Here is a 17214-nt window from a genome sequence, read left to right on the forward strand (position 1 = left end):
CTTCCTGGTGAGTGATGCCCCACCCTGCTTCAGCTTACCCTCCATGGGCTGCACCCACTGTCCAACCTATCCCAATATAATGAACCAGCCTCAGTTGGAAATGCAGAAATCACCTGTCTTCTGCGTTGATCATGTTGGGAGCTGCAGACCGGAGCTGTTCTTATTCAGCCATCTTTATTTATCTTTTAATTAGACAATTTAATCCCTTTACCTTCAAGGTATTACTGATAGATAAGAACTCATTTCTACCATTTTGTTAATTTTTTGTTGCTGTTTGATAGATCCTTTGTTCCTTTCTTCCTCTGTTGTTTTTTACATTTGTGGTTTTCTGTGGTGCTGTTTTTCTTTCTTCCTTCTTTTTTTTTTTTGAACCATTTTGACTTTAAACCTTCATACTAGATAATTGAAACACTTACATAGCACCATTACATCCCTGGGGTATTCTGAGATTCATTATGAATTTACCTATACTGGTAAGTTTACATTTTCATATGTTCTCGTGATAGTAATTATCATCTTTTCATTACATTTGTATTACAGCGTTAAGCATTTCTTATAAGGCTGGTGTAGTGATGATGAGCTCCCTCTGCTTTTGTTTGTCTGGGAATGTCGTTATGTCTGCATTATTTCTGAAATATTTCTTTGCTGGATAAAGTGTTTTTGGCTGACAGTTTTTTTATTCTGTCCACACTGAATATTTCAACCCATTCTTTTCTGGCCTGCAAATTTTCTGCTGAGAAATTTCTGATAGTCTAATGGATATTTTATTATATATGACGTGATGCTTTTATCTTGTAGTTTTAAGAATTGTCTCTGTCTTTGACTCTTTACTGTTTGCTTATAATGTGCCTTGGAGATAATCTTTTTTGTTTGAATCTAACTGGGGGCTTTTGAGTTTCCTGGATCTAGATATTCCTATATCTTTCCAGACTTGCAAAGTTTTCAGTTGTTATTTTGTTAAATAGGTCTTCTGTGCATTTCTCCATATTTTCTCTTTTTGCCACTCCTTTAATGTCAATGTTTTTTTTCACTTAATGGTATTCCATAAGCCCTGTAGGCTTTCTTCATTCTTCTTTCTTTTATTAGCTCTGAGTTATTTCAAAAGACTTGTATTCACATTCAAAATTCTTTGTTCTTTTTAATCTAGTCTGTTATTGAATATTTCAGTTGTATCATTTTATTTTTCTCATTGAATTTTTCAGCTCCAAGATTTCTGTTAGATTCTTGTTATGATATCTATCTCTTTATTGCATTTCTCATTCAGCTCATGATAATTTTCCTCCTTTTATTGAATTGTTTGTCTATATATACTTGTATCTTTCTAAGTTTCCTTAAGATCATTAATTTGAATTTTTTAGGCACTTTGTAAATAACTTTTTCTTTGGGATCTGTTACTGGAGACTTATTGTGTTTGGAGGTGTCATTTTCTTGCTTTTTCATATTTCTTGTGTCTCTACATTGATATATGCACATCTAGTGAAACTGTCACTTTTTCCAATTTAATGGAGTAGCTTTTGTATGTAAGTACAGACTTCTTTATGTAGATGGAGAGTATTGGTTGGGTATGGTGCATTGACTCTGGTACTTGATGGACTCAGTAGCATGGCCCTTGTACAGTTTCTTCAGCATTAATAATCACCAGCAATGTCTGTGATTGCCTCAGTAGCCTAGACTGCAAGAATTTATGACAGTGATGGTGTGATTTTGCTGAAGGTGGGGTTGCTGGGGTGTTTGTCAGGCTGGGAACATATAGGCCCATGCATGGCAAGATGAGCAACTATATGGTGATCTTTACAGGGAGGCAGGCCTGTTGAACTGAATGTCAAGAAAGGCACAGATGCAGGCATGAGCTGACATTGTGCACTCCCTAGATGTGTAGTGGCTTCCTCACTGTGCAGGTCCACCTTTTTCCCAAGGGGGCTGGGTGCTGCATGGTTTCACATGGCAGGCTCTTGGTCATTCGTTTGGACCTAGGTTCCAGGCAGGTGGGGTCTTGGTGCTGTAGGTACCCATGTGAAAGTGATGAAATAATGGCAGACATTCAGGAATGAATGCAGCCCGTGGCTACTGGCCTCCAGTGCAGGACACACTCTTAAAATGGGTTCAGTTTCAATATGGCACTATGCTGTAGCAGCTTAAGTCAGGGGTATAGGGGTATTCAATTTGGGCTTCTGCTCTGATGCCATTTAGCCATGCAAACTCTTGGTAACTCTGCAAACTGGATTTGTCATTTGTGAGGACTAGGGGACTCTCTGTAGCAAGGACTTCTGGCATCTGTGGTGGTAATGAGGATCACTGGGGGTCTCCAGTTTACCTTTTCCCTATAAGAAGTCTCTCTTGACTGATGGCAAGGGAGACTGTGACAAAGGCAGGATGCCTCATTCTTCTTTCTATGGTGCTATCTTTGGTGTTCTTGCTCCACAGCGTTTTTCCCACTTGTCTGATACTCTCCAGTATACTTTCCCAGTTACTCAAGTCAAAATATAGTTATTTCTTCATTGTTTTGGTCTCAGTTTTCTCATGGATAAAGGCAAAAAAATCATCTCATAGGTCTGTTTGGAGAAGAATAAATTTAAATGTTTGGTGCTGTGCCTGAAACACATGTAAATGCATCCCAAAGATTTTTTTTTTTAACTATCATATCCATGCATGGAGAGAAAAATCTAGGGCTAAGTCAGATTGTTTCCATTTGCCAGATTTTGACCCATCCATATCTTTATTGAATTGAAGATGGACTTAACAAAATACATGGGAATTGAAGAATGGATAGAAAAGGGAAGTGTGAGAACAAGCAGAATAGTCATATCATTTTTTCAAAAAATATAGCAATGTTGTGAGCTGATATTATCTGTATATTTATAAATATTGCATAGATAACACAGTTTTAGTTTATTTTAAGTACTTAACAGTAATAAACTGATTGGTGAAGTCAGTTTATTCCTAGAGTAGTTTACCAAATACATACTATTATGAATAATATTTTAAATTATAAATTTAAAAAATAACAAAGCAATCTGACAGTTTGGGAAATAAAGTGAGAAAAATCACACACACCCCCTCAATCCATAAGCTGAACACAACCATTTCTAACATTTTGAAGTCTCTTCCTTAAGATTCCCCAACCACCTACCTCTCAATAATCTTTTTTTTCACATTTGGAATCAAAATACATATACAAGTTTATATCTTGCTTTGGGGAAATTAATTAACGCAAGCATTTTTTACATTGGTGCAGTCTTTTGAACTCTGTAATATTACATCTAGCCTAATATTTATAATATTTACTATACTTTTAGAATCTGAAGTTGTATTCAACTTTATATTTTGCATAGTAATATGATAGCTTTGTATGTATATTTTTTATAGTATAGAATTGTTTCCTTAAGATAGATCACAGATATTCCAAATTACAAATGATTCTAATCAGAGATGTTAGCCAGCAAGGAAACTATTAAGAATTAATCTTCAGCCAAAGTTAAATAGTCAAAAATTCTAAATTATTGAAAATAACATTTCTCATAAATGTATGTAAAGGGAACAGAAAAGCCCCCAAGCCCACTTGGGTTTTTAAGTATTTCCAGTGATTTTTAAAAAGATAAAAATCTTTCAACTTTAGGTAAAGTTTTTAGATAAGCAGAATCGATCTGGTTTTATATTATTTTTAAAAAACCAGCATTTGTTTTATGTAAACAAATAGCATACACAGGGTGCTAAGATTTTATTCAGATTGTTAGAACTGGCATAAACAATGGTAACATTGGAAACTCTAAAATGATTAAAATTTATTGGCTGATTTTTTCTTTATTATAAAACTAATGAGATTCATATAACTAACAGCATTTCTGTGATAACTTAAAATGAGAACTTTTTAAATTTGTTGTGCATCCCTGAGATATTTGTCTACTTCTTACATCATCATTATGGGAAAAATCCCCCCAAATTGTTAATATATTCAAATCGCATTTTCATTAAACTGTGGAATGACCACACAACAGATTGTATCCAATTTTGGTATGTTTATACAGAAGTGATTTAAAAATTCAATTTGGGAATCAAATTTTGAGGTAAAAGTGGTTTATTGAGTTTAAGATTATTATTTAATTCAATCTGACTCTTTTGAGCACCTCACCTCTAAAAATGTATAGTCTTCCTATTGGGCAGACTAGGCTTGAACACACTAAGCAATTGAAGACAAATAGAACATGAAATCCATTGTTAAAAGCATTTGTAAAGGTTAGTAATTAAATTTTTTTAGAGAGACCATCTTTTAAAGAAAAGTGTATTGAATACTCACTGTATATCAATGATAAGAATCCAATTGAATGGACAGTGAATCAAGCGAGGTTGCTGTCTTCTGTGAATCACAGTTTAAGGCAGGACTCAGATCAAGAGCTAATTTTTCATTCTCCTTTTCACTCTATATAGTTTATCGACCACTACTATAGTGCTTTACTCACCATGTTTAAATTAACATTTGTTAAGGTCAATATTTTGTAAGTACTATGAATGAGGTCTATGGACAAAAGGGAGGGTATGGTTAATTTCACTTAGGAAGAAAAATCAAATCACATAGGAAGTGATATTTATGGTGAGTTTGAAGAATCAGAAGATATATGTAGAGAAGACAGAGAACAAATTTCTAGGCCAAATGAAGCAAATAATTAAAGGTAGCTGGTTGTGAAAGAGCATGGCATATTCAGGGGAAGATAAATTCAAGGGTCTTAGAAATGATATCTGCTTTTTATACAGGGTTAGGAATATAGGGTAAACAAAAATAAAGGTATCATACATCAGTGGAGGCCAGCTCTGAATTTCTACGCCAATGAGTGACAGTTTTGCCTCAAAGGCAAGAGAGATCCAATGAAGGATTTAAATTAGAAAGTAATCAGATATGACACATAGATGTTGAACAAGAAAATAAAAATACTATTTAGCAGGAGATCAGCTAGAGGCTGTTCTTATTATCTTGGTGAGAGATTATAAGTGGTATAAATTAAGGCAGTAGGTAAGATAGAAACAAGATTTTCCTCCTTGTTTCTTGTTTGTCGGAAGGAAGGGGTTACGAAGAGGTAATGGTAGAGGCCTAGAGCTTGGATGAGCAAACACAACTGGAAATGAAATTTAGAATCAGTCATTAAAATGACAGTTGATACAGTGTGATGACTGGGAATGTGAGATGTGGATGGGGAAGGAAGGAACTTAGTAAACTAGAGTGGATAGACAGGAAGAGAAGAAATACCACTACATTTTTCTAAACATTCTTTTCAAATTAAATTTCAGAATGTATTAAATGTTGACTGTATTTTTAAATCACCAGCTATTCATAGGCCAAATATTAACCATTCTCAGATGTGTTGAAATCAACAGTGCCCCTACAACAGATGTTCTAAGGTAATCTTGTGACAAAGATGGAAAATTCCTTCCTTGCAAGTGTAAACAAACAAAAAAAATCAATACATTTTAAGGGAAAGTTTGTACTAAGAAATTACACATTTTTTTTTTCTCAGTGAATAGCTTATCTAAATTTCCTATTAGCACCAGCACTTCTTGGTTTCTTGGCCTTCTACCTGGTTTATTAGAAGTAAAAACATGTTTTGAATGAGCTGACTCTTTTCAAGATGATGTTGAAACAGACGTTCTGTATTAAGGTATTTGAACACACTATTATATATAAACAAGATATAGTGTTTTTGGGTGATTTCCACTAATCAGATATATGTCATTATGATTAGAGTAAAAGTACAATATATAAAAATGTGTAATTTATTCTGAAAATTTAATGTTTTAAATGGAAGTGATAAGAGAAACTCTCTAGGTTTAATTTTGACAAAAATAAGTGGCTGAGAAATGTATGAAGAGCATAGAACTGAAGAAATGTGTCTGTGGCAACTTGGAGTTCATAATCAATGAAGAATTGTAAAATGATAAACAACAAAAATTTTTCTTTATTAGCTCTTTCCCTCTCTCCCTCCCTCCTTCCTTCCTTCCTTCCTTCCCTCCCTCCCTCCTTCCTTCCTTCCTCCCTTCCTCCCTCCCTTCCTTCCTTCCTCCCTTCCTTCCTTCCCTCTCCCTCCCTCCCTTCTCTTCCCTCCACCCTCTGTCTCTTCTTTCTTTTCTTTCTTTCTTTGTCTTTTCTTTTGCTAGTGATGTTCACAATAAGAAGAATTAGGTAGAGACAGGTCTACTATTTAGAGATCGAGAACTAATATTAACCAATCACAGAAAACAAAACTATTTTGCTTTCATCTTCTTCTAAGAGAATGGCATTTACATTCTACTGATATGTGTTAATTGGTGACTATAAAGAGAAAACTGGAACTTGAGAAAGGGGACTAAGACAAGCAATGCCAGTATAAAATAATGGAAAAATTATAGGGTCTGACATTAAACCAGAGTTTGATTTATGTCCTACTAGATATGTGACTAGGGAAGATGTTTGATTTAGTCAAGCTGAGTGTATGGAAAGTTTCATTTTCTTAGTCTTTAAGATGGAATAATACCTACTGGACTATTGATATAATTGGGTCAAATGAAATAATATGTTTGAAGCATATTGGACAGTGCTTAAGTTTTCTTCTTTTTCTAACTAGTAAGTAATACCTAGTATCTTCACACTGTATTCAAACTATATACATCCAGTGGAATTACATCCTGGTTTCTGAAAATACACATGTGACCATAAAGCTCTCTATTGGTAGTCTTTGGAAAATTGTGTAGGAATGGCAGAGGTTTAGAGAGGAAGAGTGGTTCTGATTTTTTTAAAAAAGGAAATATGGTAGAGTTGGGAGAGTTCTAAAGAGTAAAATTCACACTAATCCTTGGGAAAATTTTCTAGAATATATTACTAAATGAATAGCTTAGGAAGACTTAAGTAATGTTATTTTGAGTTAGAATCCAGCATGAATTCCAAGAGAACAGGTCATGATAAACAAATCAGTTTTATTTCTGCTAAGGTTGCTAGGTTGATAGAAAAAGGTAATGCTATGGACACCTAAGATATTTGGTAAAGTGACAATAGCAAACTGCTCATAATTATTCTTGACAGATAGGGTTTTGCCCCTAACCCATCACTTATTATTCATTTAATTGTGGTTTTTAAACTTAAATATGTCATTACATCTATCCTTATAATGATTTAATCTTGCTGATTTTTGATTTGTTCTAGCTTGCTAAGTTCATTTGAAGCTTTATTAGCTTTCATTCCAGCTTTGTGCTACTTACTCATTTGATGTGCCTCCTTTAATGAAATGCAAGGACCCAGATGATTCCCTCTAGGTTATGAATCTATTTGATAGACAAGATACTGATTGCCTTATTTCATAGGAAGAATGTGGTTTGTTTCTTGCAAGCTATGTGACTTTGGCCAAGTTATCCAAAGTGATGGAGAATTGGTCAGTCTGGCAAACAAACAAGCAAACAAACCCACAGAAGTGTTCTGTGTTATGCTGAGAGTAGCATAGGAAAAACAAAACGGGTTCTTTTTTCCTGCTATATCTAATCCCTAAGGTAATTCTAAAGAATATTATCTTCTATAAAGCATATCATGAAATGCCCATTATAATTTTCCATTCCAGGTTCTAGGGAAATTCATTTATGGTATAAACTTATTTTTAAAATGTAAAATCTCTTTTTAATAAAAGGAATGTACACGCTCCATCCATGACTACATCAATAGCCCCAAATTATACTGTTTCCTGCAGTATCCGGGAAAATGAGCCATACCATACATCATTATCATTTTTGATCATATTAATGACCTTAATTATGACATTTCATATACAATGGTATGGATTTCATTAATTTCCTTATGTGCAGAATCAAGAATTTCAGTTGAGATCTTATAAATGTTGTAATCAACATATATATAAATTAATATTTAAAACTATATATAGGTTCAAGGACAAATATTGTGTTAATTTCACAAAGGGGAAAAGTCAAAATGGATGCCTATACTTTGTATTTTTCACCTCTAGAAATTTATGATTATGTTTACTAAAATCACATATTCATGTAGTGATTTGGTATAAATACAAATACTTTCTGGACATAAAGATAGGGACTACGTTATTTCAGATCATAGGTGTATTCATTTTACACCATTTCTCTGAATTCTTTATGTATTAGAGAAAACTTAATCATCCAAACAAGATTTTTGGCTTGGTTCACTCAGTTCCACAGCTTCCGTTTTCATCATCCTGTCTATGAGAGAGGCATTTTAGGCAAAGTACTTGCCTGAGGCCAAGGAGGTTACGTGGGCTCAAGTACCTGCATGTTCATTCTGAGTGAAAACATCTTGCCTCTGAAGAAGTTTATAATTAGTAACAGTTTGAAAGGTCTCACGCTAAGGTGGCAGAAGCCATTTGAGGATTAGGTCAGGTATGTGTAAGAAATGAGGTGATCTCCAAGTTTGGTGATAAGATCTTTTGTCACAGGCACCCAGTCTAATATTCATACTACATAAGATAACTACAAATGTTATCGTTTTTTTTGGTCTTTCCTTTTCCAATGATGAAAGTGACCCATCTCTTTGGAATGGGAAGTTACTGGAGAGGGATTGGTTTATGAGAAAAGGAGGTTTCGTGTGTGAGATCACGTCCTGTACCCAGTAAAGGTGGAGTTTACCCTAGCACTGCTTTATTACATACCAAACCAATAGTTTCACATGAAACTGATATACTCTGCCCTTTTGGGATCCTTAGCCCCTCTTGTCAACTTTCAGGGTTGGATATAGTATGATCCTGTAAGAATTAACTTCTGTAAACTTCCATTGGCTTAAAAGCCCAAAATGTTTGTAATAAAATCAAAACTTTTGGGCATAATTTTAGGTCAATCATACTCAGTTGATGATAATTTGACCCCCCAGAAGGCATCTGTTAATTCCTGGAGACTTTTTTTTTAATTAACACCATTTGGTGGTGGTGGTGTTATGGGTATCTAGTGGGCAGGGCCAAGGACGGTGTTAAACACACATTTCATAGGATACTCTACAACAAAGAATTATCTGACCCAAAATGTCAGTAGTGCTGAAGTTGAAGAACCTTGAATCAAATAAAATAGTATTTTTTTTAGACAGAGAGTGGGTTGTTTCTGTACACATTCAGTCTTATACTAAACTCAGAGCTCCTTTTCTTAAGGTGTTCAGTTTTCTGGAGAAGCAGAATAAAAATTAATGTAGTATGGACTTTGATAGAAGAATACAGGAAGAAATTTCAGAGTCACAAAGGAAAAAATGCTTACCTTTGAGAGATTAAAGAAGACCTATAATGAGTAGAAATAAAATGTAAAATGTGATATCATATTTAGCTGTTTTCAGTTGCAAGTAGCATTTAAAAAAAAAACACTTCTCAATAAAGATTATTGATTGGTGCACATTATTGAAAGGTCCAGGTAAAGTGAGCTTCAGTGTTGGTTTGTTTCAGTAGCTCAATGAAGTCATTGAGGACCTGACATCTCCCTTTATCTTCTCTGCATTCCAGAGTGTAAAGCTTTGGTTTAAGACTCATTCTCCCTCTTGTTCATAAGATGTTTACCAGCTACACATCAACGACAAGAGAGTCAATTCCAGAACCACCTCAGAGGAGTCAGGAATTTTTTTTCACGTAAACCTTACCTTAAATCTCACTGGCTATAATTGAGTTATCTGACCCAAGAACTGTAACTAGAGTGTAAAATAACACTGATTAGCTAGAACTGTGCCAAGTTCAAGCATAGAATCAGAGAAGTGTGGATATTTAAACAAAAACAGGAGTAACTATTAAAAGAAACAAAAACAGATGTTAGCAAGATGACCACTCCTCTATGTGTGGGAAGAACATTCAAGTAAGAAGAAAGAGCAAGGATAAAGGCATGGAGGAAGGAAAGAGCACAGCCTGTTCAGATTTAGCTCTAATGCAGTTGATATGGCTTGTGTGGTGGAAAGCAGGAGCAAATGGAGTTTGAAAGGTAGGCGAGGGCCAGTTCACAAAAAAACGATTAAATGTCATGATAATAAATTTATTTCTTAGCCAAATATGAACATTAAGGAATTTTAAGCAGCAGAATGACATGATGAGAATTGTATTTTTGACACATGTCTATAGTGATATTAATGGAAGCATAGAAGGAAGACTGTGAGCAATGGGAGCTCTGTAATTTTTGGCAACTGGCCTAGAATGTGTCTATGAGCTTTATTTATAAGATAATAACAATTATACTTTCTGGTTACAAGAATTAAATGAGATAAAAGGTGGAAAATGCTTAACACATAGCACATCATCAAAATGCTAGTTGTCACTTGTTCACATAATTTAATTTCTGGTTTTGCATTTCATCTGCTCCACTTATTGTGTGAACTTGGTCAGATTACTTAACTTTGAGTAAGAATATGTTTCTTCTCTAGTTCCCATCATATTCTTCTTATGAGGATTATATAAGATCATGCTTATACAAATCACAGTGTAACTGAAAGAGACTATAATGCTACAAGTCACTTAATTGATTATTTGTAATAGAGGGGATGGAGAGAGGCAAGCAGGGTGAATATATATGTTAGAGAAAGAGTCAATAAGATTTGCTGATATATTTAATATGGAGGCTAAGGGGAAAGGAGAAATAAGTTATGACTTCTAGATTTTTTTGGTGTGATCAACTGGGTAGATTGTAATTTCATCTACTGAAGGTAGACAGATTTGGAGTACAGGTGAAGACCAGGTTTTATTTCATATTTTGGACATTTTAAGTTTGAAAAGTTGATAAAACATATACATCGAGATGTCAGAAAGAAGTTGAATGTCCAAGTCTGGAGCTTAGAGAAGTGTGCACCAGAAATATAGACATCGGTTGATAGCATATATGTGGTAGTCACACCGAGGCAACTATGAAATTAGCCAAAAACAGAAGAGAAAAGAAGACATTAGAGAGAGTGCAAGATCTAAAGAGGCTTCCCATTTAGGAACTTATCAAGATGGAGGAATCAGCAAAAGAGAATGAGGAGGAGAAGCCAATGCAATAGGGAAAAAAAGTTTCTGGAAAGGAAGAAGGTGTGACCAGCTGTGTTAAACTCTAATGAGAAGTTAAATAAGGGGAAAACAAAATCCATTGAGCTTAGTAGTATCTAGGCTCTGGTGTCTTTAACAAAAGCAATGCCAGTGGACTTCTGGGGAGTGGCATCCAGATGGAAGTGGGCTGATATATGATTGGGAAGTGAGGAACTAGAGACAATAGGAGCAGACAATTCTTGTTTTGTTTTTTTTTTTTCTCAATACATACTAGTGAAGGAAGAGATTACGTCTTGTTTAAACAAACATCTACAGCAAAGAAAAGTGCCCAAGAAAAGCTAAGAAATTGGAATCTAAAATAGAATATAATAGGAGAATTTTTGTTGTTGCTTTTGGGTAAGATTCTCAAACATATTTGCCTGTTGATAGAAATGATATAGCTGGAAGAAAAGGGGCTAACTGAAAGAACACCTGGAATATATGTGAGTTTTCATATCCAGTGTACGAGTGAAAGATTAGCTTTTGAGAGAGGGATAGATGGGTGGATGCATCCTCCTTAGTAACAGGAGAGAAGGAGAAGTAGATGGTGCAGAGGCAGGAGGACTTACAGGTTTAGAAGGGAAGATCAAGGAATTCTTGTCTGATTGCCGGGCTGTGGGTCTGTCTTCATTTACCTTGCTTGGCACTTGGGGCCCTTTCAAACTGAAAACCTGAGTTTTTGTTGTTTTGTTGGGGGTAGGTGTTGGGGTCCGCGTGTTTCCTAAACAAAGGAATGAACACACAAGACAAGACAAACATGGCAGCCCCCTCGAATGGTGCGCTCTGCTTTATTTTATGCAGTCGTTTGTGGAATGTTACCAAGTCACAAGACACATTGTTGTTTTTCTGACCTTTCCCTGACTTTCTGGATTTTCAAGATGTTTACACATAAACAAGCCCCCAGGATCTGCTGTTAGCAGCTGGCTCCTTAGTCCTCCCTGTAAACAGGGAAGGAACACCCTACTTTGTTTGCAAGAGCAGGACTTATGGGGAATGCCCTGCTTCGTTTGCGAGAGCAGGACTTATCGGGAACACCCTGCTTCCTTTGGGAGAGCAGGACTTATCGGAACACCCTGTTTGTGAGCGTGTAGTCCTCTACAGGTAGGAGGTTAGGAAAAAATATTTAATTATAGTTACTTTTTATTTCCTTGCTTCATTTTTCTCTGTTCTCTTCTACAGTCATCTCTCTGAGATGAATGAAATCCCTTGGGTTTCTCCTTTCTATTTTTTAAGTGTCCCATGTTTCTTTATTGTTTTAGTCTACATTCTGGAGTATTTCTTTGTCTTCCAGATGGATAGTTTAGTTTTGAAGCATGTTAATTCTCTTAATTTGTCTTTCTGTTTAATTTTTTGGGACAATATTTCAGTATCTAAGATCTATTACTTTTTCTCTGATTGCTCCTTTACTGTAACACTCTTCTTGTTTTGTGTATTTCCTCTCTAATTTCTCTGTGTATAATAATTAAACATTTTTTTTGAAACAGAGTCTCACTCTGTTGCCCAGGCTGGAGTGCAGTAGCATGATCTCAGCTCACTGCAACCTCCGCCTCCCGGGTTCAAGCGATTCTCCTGTCTCAGCCTCCTGAGTAGCTGAAATTACAGGCATGCACCACCACGCCCGGCTAATTTTTTGTATTTTTAGTAGAGACAGGGTCTCACCAGGTTGGCCAGCCTGATCTCAAGCTCCTGACTTCAGGTGATCCATCTGCCTCAGCCTCCCAAAGTGCTGGAATTACAGGCCTGAGCCACCGTGCCCGGCTTAATTTTTTAAAAATGCTTTACATTATCTGTTTCCTTCGGGATCAGTTGTGTTTATTCATCTTGATCTTCTCTTTCACTTTCTTTGCTTTCTTAAAATGTCTGGTGATCCTAACCACTGACCAATTAAATTTATAAATAAAACTCTATGTTGATTAATGCAGGTAGTTGGCAGGGGTGCTTCCTTTACAATTGTGCAGCATGGTTTAAACAAAAAAGTCTGTTTTCAATTATAAGGGCCGTGGGTAAGTATACAGATCCTATAGACAGAGAGATTTATTTTTATGGCCTGTAACTCCTCAGAACAGTCTAATTCTGAAAAATTCTTACAAGGACCTGCTTAGTTACACACACACACACACACACACACACACACACACACACACTTTTACTTCAGAAGAGTATGCAGGTGTGTACTTCAGGCTTAAGCTGCTTATTGCAATTTGTATGGATTCTACCCTGAATTGGAAATGTCTCCAATTCATTGCAAATGTCTCCTCTATTCTATTTAATTTGTTCTACCTGTACTTTCAACAGAGCAAACTTTAGTACTTAAAGGACCTGTTTATGTCAACTGTCCTTTTCCAGCTCCTCTTCTGTGAAGCCTATGGAGCTGTCTTTCCTTCTTCCCATACTGCCACATAAATCGTTCAAATTTTTAAACCTTCTCTTTCCCACAAGCTAACGCTATGAAACTAGGTGTCAGACTTCTAGGACTGCCAATCATTCAGCTTCTATTTTTTCTAAGTGGAGTTTTATAATCAGAGTTAAGTTGTCATCAGTTTAAAATAATGGGTAATATGATGTTATTTGCAAGCCTTACAATGGATACACGAAAAATAAAAAAGCAAGGAATCTAAGTGGAGCTCTTCAGACCTTTGATCCATGAGATGTCTCCTCTCTCTCTCTCTCTCTTTCTCTTTCTCTGTGTGTGTTTGTCTGCCTCCCTTGATTATTGTAGTCAGAATCAGCAGATGTTGTTATGTATTGTGAGGGTGAGGGAACTATCAACTCAAGCTAGCATGAGTAGCAGTCTCGTTTCATGCTGTTTGTGGTAGAAATAGAAAAGAATGAGATAATTTCTTCACTAATGGTTTTCAAGAGATAAGGGTAAAACATCCTAACATGATTATTATATGTACCTTCTTACAACCTTTTTGTCTATATTTCATTTTATGTAGGAGAAAGCTCAATTTTGTTAATGCTAGTTTTTTTTTCTTTTTTCTTTAAATGTAGTAGTATTTTCATCTATTCTCATATCCCAAATAAATTATAAGACATTGTTAAGGTTGGGTGTGTGAGGGAGGGGTTTGTTTCATCCATTTCCAATATAATCTGGAGGGAGATGACCTCATGCCAAATTTAGTGACATTTAATCTAAAAATTTTACTAGAGGCATGGATAAGAACAACATACTTACATTACACTTGTTGGTCCTATTACTTCCCAGCTGAAACTATGTATTTTTCAATGGAACTTGGCTGCTATTTTGAAATGAATATGACCCTTGCTGCCAATAAATCCTTATGGTATGTTATAATGTTTCTGTTGCATTCCATTTCTAATTCTCTCCATTCTTGTTCAAACACTTATCCCATTGAAAGTAGGTCCCAATATTTCTTTTAACTGTTGTTTCTATTTTAAAAATATTCCTCATATTGGGTGGATTATTGAGACCAGGTAAAATTTGAAAAATTAAGGGAATAATGACTAAAAGCATTACTGTGCTTACTATTTTATTGCTATGGAAATAGTAAAACAATCACTCAGAGAGAAACATAATAGCATTTCTCATTGTCAGAAGAAGAACCAGACAAGGTCCCAGGGTCCAAGCAATGTTGGTTTGGAGAAGAGAGCAGAGAGACCAGGGCTGAGTCCTTACTCCATTGCTCACAGTGCCGCTTACCTCTATTTCCTTCTATGAACTTTACACTATTATTATCTGTAAAACAAAGACCACAATATCTGACTTAGACAAAAATTGTGAATATTAGAGATAAAGCAATAGCCTGGTAAGTGCATGCTAAACTCAGAATAAATAGCAATTACTACTACTGCTACTGCTACAACCACTACTGTTATTCCTACTACTCCTACTATTTATTGGCAGGTTTTTTAAAGATTCTAGCAGAGACTTAATATTGGCAGTTTTGAATACTTCAGTTGAAATGTATACCACAAAACTTGTGATGTTGATGATGACCACGAGCATATTTCTGGATGCCACTTCTCCATGACAAAGACTTGTTACTATATCTTCTTTCCAACTGATGTAATAAATTGATGTGAGCAAAGAGGTGAGATAACCTGTCTTTGTAGTTAAAAACTGTCTTAAAAACAGTAGGGAATTGTGTTCGTACTTGCCCACTCCCCACAATTATTGTTTTATACCCTAATGACATAAGTATAAAACACAGGTCTTTATTCTTTAAAATGAAGCCCTGGCTCAAACACTTCAAATATGATAATACTGAAAACAATGCTGTTTCTTTTCCTCTTTTAATATTTATATGTCACTGTTTGGAGTCAGTGATGGTTGCCTAGTAAGTGACATCACCATTTAATGTAAATGGCATGAAATATGACTAATAAACTGACTAGACTCCTGTGAAAGCTTAAGCAGGAGTTTGAACTAGTTAAAAAAAAAAAAACTTTCTTCCCAGTATTTATAATAGTTATTATTTAAGCAATGAGTCTTTATTTTTCCTTGTATCTCTACCTAGTTAACATCTATTTCTCTTTCAGATTTCAGCTCAGATGTCACTTCCTTAGGGAAGACTTTCCTGACCTTCTCGAGGCTAATACAGGTCCTCTGTTAGGCTTTCTCACAGTACTTGGTCTTTTTAATGACACTTGAAACTACTTCTTTATTTGTATGATAGCTTGGTTGATATCTATCTCTTTATTCCATCAAAGCAGAGATCACGTTTATTGGCAAATAGTTGATGATAAGTAAAATTTGTTGAATAAGGAAATAACATTTGACCTTTAGACTAAAATCAGATATCTCCAATAAAAATTTCAGCATTAATGTTTTACCTCAAAAAAGATCTCCTTACTCATGGCAGGCTTTTTATTTTAAAATGTGTCCCATTGCATTAGGACACATGGGACCAATCCTTGGCAAGCAGAAATACAGGAATTCTCTTGGTAGTTGAGTGTCACACTTTAAATTCAGAATCAATGAATGTGCAACACCCACCTCATTCCATAGTAAATATAACCTCTAAAGCTACACTTTAGAGATTGAGTAAGGAGAGAAAATATTTTTCTGATATGAACACATATATACACTTTAGAGATTGAGTAAGATATACACATAGATATACACTTTAGAGATTGAGTAAGGAGAGAAAATATTTTTCTGATATGCACATATAAAATTCACACCAATGTTCAGACAATTAGTATTTTTTGTTGTCATTGTTGAGGTTGGGTTATTAGTCGCTATAATTCTTATTAACATAACTAAGAGAAATGTGTTCCACTACCAAGAATTCCTATATTTCTGTTTGCCAAGGTTTAGCCTTGTATCTTCTAATGGAACAAGTTTTAAAATTAAAAAAAAAAAATGCTATGAAAAACAAATTGCTTCTAGTAAACCACTTCAAGTTTAAAAAGGGAAAAATAAACTAAAATCAGATGAATGAATAAAATGAATTATAGTATAGCCACAAGAATTATTATGCAAATATTAACAGTGTTGTCAAAGGATACTTACTGGCATAAAAATTTACTAAAATATAATTTTAAATTAAAATGATGAGGTAGTAAAATTTCAGTTTTGCTAAACATATATTACAATGATTAAGAAAGATTGAAAGTAATGTTATTATAGGTGATTCTTGTTTTTTCCTTTGTACCTTTCTGTAGTTGCCAAGTTCAGTAAAATTAGCATCTAAAGAATTTTAACCAAATAATGTATATTATTACTTCTGCTTCAGAAAGCCTTTCTTAACCTGAAGACATTAAAAATTAATCAACTTCTGAAAACTTCTTATCACCAAACAACTTCCTTTGCATCAGTCGTTCCTTAGTCATGATCTATACACATTAATCACTTCAAAATGTAAACTCTTAACTTTCCAAATAATATCTTTTCAAATTATAGCTGTATTTAACTTTATAGCTAAGCTCTCATATCTTCAAGAATTAGACAGAGCATGGAAGAAAGATGTTAAGATTTCATAGTGAAAAAAACTTCCACAAAAGAATCTATAAACTTCATAAGCATTAGTTGACATCTTAAAATATTTGTGACTTCATTTTATGTTGTTAGCCTCTGAGTCCAACCAGGAAGTTCAATGGTTTACCATTGCATTTTCAATAAAATGGAAATTCCTTACAATAACCCCTGAGCTCCGGTTTCCTCATCAAGCTGTTTTCACACTTCTCTCCTTCTTCCTACTAATGCCGCAGCTACCCTGGACTATCTTCTGTT

The 17214-nt window shown here is 34.9% G+C and overlaps 1 long non-coding RNA gene across 1 annotated transcript in view; it reads left to right on the plus strand.

The window, feature by feature from the left end:
* Window positions 1–12030: 12030 nt before the first annotated feature.
* LOC144340797 (uncharacterized) overlaps window positions 12031–17214 on the plus strand; it is a 129375-nt gene continuing 124191 nt past the window's right edge. Inside the window, exon 1 of the long non-coding RNA XR_013417145.1 lies at window positions 12031–12116. This is a non-coding gene — a long non-coding RNA (uncharacterized LOC144340797). The remainder of the gene's footprint in view (window positions 12117–17214) is intronic.

Source organism: Macaca mulatta, chromosome 1 (assembly GCF_049350105.2).
Source record: "Macaca mulatta isolate MMU2019108-1 chromosome 1, T2T-MMU8v2.0, whole genome shotgun sequence".
Taxonomy (NCBI): Eukaryota; Metazoa; Chordata; class Mammalia; order Primates; family Cercopithecidae; genus Macaca; species Macaca mulatta.